Source organism: Mus musculus, chromosome 3, assembly GCF_000001635.26.
Source record: "Mus musculus strain C57BL/6J chromosome 3, GRCm38.p6 C57BL/6J".
Lineage (NCBI taxonomy): Eukaryota > Metazoa > Chordata > Mammalia > Rodentia > Muridae > Mus > Mus musculus.
Window position 1 is genome coordinate 103,397,776 of NC_000069.6, and position 4,955 is coordinate 103,402,730.

Genomic DNA, 4,955 nt, shown 5'->3' on the forward strand with positions numbered 1-4,955 from the left:
ATCCCAGGGTGTGGCATCCTGTGTTACAGATACTCCAGCCATGGTCTCTGGACCATGCTGTTACAGTTGTCACCTGGAAAGATCTGGGCTGAGTGTGGATGAGGCTTTGATTGGCTAAGCTATCTCTGGTTTCTGTGGGTGATGCAGCAGCCCACCTTCCTTCCAAGCCATGTAAGAAGGGGACACTCTACAAACAGGAATGAGTTTAGGATGCTGTACTGGCTAGTTTTGTGTCAACTTGACACAGGCTGGAGTTATCACAGAAAAAGGAGCTTCAGTTGAGGAAATGCCTCCGTGAGATCCAGCTGTAAGGCATTTTCTCAATTAGTGATCAAGGGGGAAAGGCCCCTTGTGGGTGGGACCATCTCTGGGCTGGCAGTCTTGGGTTCTATAAGAGAGCAGGCTGAGCAAGCCATGGGAAGCAAGCCAGTAAAGAACGTCCCTCCATGGCCTCTGCATCAGCTCCTGCTTCCTGACCTGCTTGAGTCCTGACTTTCCATTTCTGACTTCCTTGGTGATGAACACCAGTATGGAAGTGTAAGCTGAATAAACCCTTTCCTCCCCAACTTGTTTCTTGGTCATGATGTTTGTGCAGGAATAGAAACCCTGACTAAAACAGATGCTAAGTCTCATACAGCGATTGGCAGGCCCTCCTCAGAACCAGCTTCGGCCAGATCTATCTGTACACTGCTAGAAACAGCCATACGTCAATCATTGGAGAGAGATAAGTTAAATAAATTACCAAGGAGACAGAAGAACCTCGGGAGCTGGGAGTAGGAACTCTGTGTCTTGTAAATCAAAAGGGAAAGAGCTTGAAGAAGCAGACAGGGTTCTGGGTATTGAATTGTGTCGAGGAGCTCAAGAAAACTGAGTTCCAAGAAATGTCCCTCTGTGAGTCCTAAATGCCTGCAGACCTGCTCCTTCTCTCTAGTCCTCACTACACAGGGGGAGGGGACCACTGTCAGTCTCCCAAAGCCAGGGGCATGGAAGTGACACTTACTACACGACGTGTAATTCTTTGGGGGAAGGGATGTAAGTCATATTTGAATACCATTTGAAAGCTCTGTTACAAACTGAGCCTTGGGCTGGGGTGTAGCTCAATCGGTAGAGTGTTTGCCCAGCATGTATGAAACCTGGGCTTAATCCTCACCATTATCACATAAGCCTGTTGTGGTGGCTCACTTTTGAGAGGTGGATGCAGGAGAGTCAGAAGTTCAATGCTGGGCTGGAGAGATGTCTCAGTGGTTAAGAACTCTGACTGCTCTTTCGAAGGTCCTGAGTTCAAATCCCAGCAACCACATGGTGGCTCACAATCATCTGTAATGAGATCTGATGCCCTCTTCTAGGGTTTCTGAAGACAGCTACAGTGTACTTACGTATAATAAATAAATCTTTTGTAAAAAAAAAAAAAAAGAAGTTTAATGCCATCCTCTGCTATGTAGTAAGGTTGGGGCCAGCTTGGGACACAGAAGACGTTGTTTTTTTTTTTTTTTTTTTTTTTTTTTAAAAAAAAGGTCTTACATAGAGAAAAAAAAACAATAATACTCTGTAAGACAGAAAACATCTACATTAAAAAGTAAAAGCACTCTAAAATCAAAAATTCAGGTGACATCAGATGCTGGCAAGGATGTGGAGAAAGAGGAACACTTCTCCATTGCTGGTGGGATTGCAAGCTGGTACAACCACTCTGGAAATCAGTCTGGCGGCTCCTCAGAAAATTGGACATAGTACTACCAGAAGATCCAGAAATACCTCTCCTGGGCATATACCCAGAAGATGTTCCAACTTGTAATAAGGACACATGCTCCACTATGTTCATAGCAACTTTACTTATAATAGCCAGAAGCTGGAAAGAACCCAGATGTCCCTCAACAGAGGAATGGATACAGAAAATATGGTACGTTTACACAATGGAGTACTACTCAGCTATTAAAAACAATAAATTTATGAAAATTTTAGGCAAATGGATGGATCTGGAAGATATCATCCTGAGTAAGGTAACCCAATCACAAAAGAACACACATGATATGTACTCACTGATAAGTGGATTTTAGCCCAGAAACTTAGAATGCCCAAGATACAATTTGCAGAACACATGAAACTCAAGAAGAAGGAAGACTAAAGTGTGGATACTTTGTTCCTTCTTAGAATGGGGAACAAAATACCCATGGAAGGAGTTATAAAGTTCAGAGCTGAGACGGAAGGAAGGACCATCCAGAGACTACCCCACCCGGGGATCCATCCCATAAACAACCACCAAACCCAGACACTATTGCATATGCCAGCAAGATTTTGCTGACAGGACCCTGATATAGCTGTCTCTTGTGATGCTATGCCAGTGACTGGCAAACACAAAAGTGGATGCTCACAGTCATCTATTGGATGGAACACAGGGCCCCTAATGAAGGAACTAGAGAAAGTACCCAAGGAGCTGAAGGGGTCTGCAGCCCTATAGGAGGAACAACAATATGAACTAACCAGTACCCCCAGAGCTTGCATCTCTAGCTACATATGTAGCAGAGGATGGCCTAGTTGGCCATCAATGAGAGGAGAGGCCCTTGGCCTTGCGAAGATTATATGCCCCATTATAGGGGAATGTCAGGGCCAGGAAGCAGGAGTGGGTGGGTTGGGGAACAGGGTGGAGGGAGGGTACAGGGGACTGTCGGAGAGGAAACTGGGGAAGGGGATAGCATTTGAAGTGTAAATGAAGAAAATATCTAATAAAAAAAAAGTGGGCCGGTCAGTGGTGGCGCATGCCTTTAATCCCAGCACTTGGGAGGCAGAGGCAGGCAGATTTCTGAGTTCGAGGCCAGCCTGGTCTACAGAGTGAGTTCCAGGACAGCTAGGCCTACACAGAGAAACCCTCTCTCTAAAAACAAACAAAACAACAACAACAACAAAAAACCAAAAACAAGAACAACAAAAAAGTGAGAGCACACGCAAAGCAAAAATGTAAAGCAGAAATAAATATATTCCTATCTCTTTTCAGCGCTTGCTCCAATCCTCTGGCATACTGTCCTTGGGGACTCTGGCGTCCTGTGTGTCCTGAACCCACTCCATGTCTCTGTCTTAGTGCCTCTGGGCCTGCCGAAGGCCTATTCACTTTCTGGGTTCCCACCTGGACATCAGCCGATCTATGGCACCCCTGAGACTTGATATGTCTACTCTTCTGTGTGCCTCCCCCTCTCCCTATTTCCCTTACACACCTGCTCCCTGATCTTGCTGACTAGACGGAAACACAGAGGAGCCTGTGAACATAATTCACCAATGCATGCCTTTCTCACAACTGTATCCCCAGCACACAGACCGTAGTTGATGCTTAATAAACGTTGGTGGAATAAATGTATGAGTTAGCATTTGGACAGCTCAAAGCTAAGTATTGATGCCTCTCATAGAAGACTTATCTGCATGGTGGGAGGGACCACAGAAGCTTGCTGTTGGAAGATGAAGTTCTGCTCAGGCTTGGGAAGGCAGACAGATCAGGCTGGCAGGGGCCAGAGATACCAGACTAGATGGCTGACACCTCTTGAGTATGAAAGAGGAAGGATTTGTGTCACTGGAGGACCTGGCTATTTTGGGTAGTATAGGAACTTTCTATGTGTTTTAGATACTGCTGAGGAAGCACACTTCCTCCTGTACCCATCCCAGGATGTGCTGTGGTAAGGATGGCGGCTGAATAAGCCCTTCCTTCTGGACCCTTTTCTACCGCCATGCCCATGTCACTGCTGCCACCCCACAATGGCTGGAGTGGGGTGCAGGCGCTTTGCACGAGGAGCCAGCCTGTTGGCTGGAGGGTTCTGTGATGTGCGGTATGCAGCCAGCCCTGGCTGAACGTCAGGAGCACCATCTGCACCCGCAGGCAATGCGATGCTGCAGCTGTCTCAGGCTAGTCAGGCAGAGTTGATGTAAGCTTAGCAAATAGCTTTTCCAGGAGCTTTGTAAATTTCCAGTCTGCTGGGCCACGGTTCCCCGAAACTGCCACCAGTCAAATGTAAATTGCATCCAAGACCTGAAGGGTGATCAGCAAATATAGGGACTCATCACAGAATTGGAAAGGAGTCTGGGCCTCAGGTGTCTCCCCCGCCCCCCCCCCCCCCGCCCCCCAGCAGACTCTTCCTAGGAACGAGACTGATGCTCCAGCGAGAATCCGTGAAGAGGATTCGTTGTCAAATCTTCCCAAGTGTGGCTGTCTTCACACATAGACATGTCCTCCAGATGCTGCATGTAAAGTGAATCTTTGTTACTTTTAAAAAATTACTTCTTGTTTTGGAGTCACATGTAATAATTATATATATACACGCACAACATGATACTTTTATTTAACACAGCCTTTAATGTATTTTTAAGGAATTCTCTAGTAAACATTCCTTTTGTTAGGGTAAAAAAAAAAAAAACCAAAACCCATGGCCTTGTCTTTCATGTAAATTGAGTATAAATGTGGATGTATTTCTGCATATGTGTATCTGCTGTGTGCCTACGTTGACCGTCATTCATCTCTTTTGGGAAATGCAGAAGAGGTAAGCCCCTGACTTCTAACATTTCCTCCTCATTTAAAAGGGAGAGGGAGGGGTTGACTGACAGGTTCGCAGTAGCAGGAATTAAGATTTCACGGTCGCTGTCCTACACACATCATCTGCACAACAAAGGCTAGGCGATATCACACTGCATTGTGGGACGAGTGCATCCGTAGCTGTGTCTCAGATATGGCTTCCTGAGATTTTAGTGCCCATGGAGGTTGAACGTGCTCACTAATTGAAGGACCAGGGGACTTCGTTGTTATTCTTTAACAAAAGATGCATTTATAAATATACAATATAAATCATCTGTGTGGCTGCAATGTCCCCAGTTCCTAATCTAATTGGCTGAAACTACCAGCCCTCCCTTCATTTCCATATTAGCTAACAAGCAGCTTTGGTAGAAATTAGCTTTCCAGATGACTGTGAGTTTGACTTCGG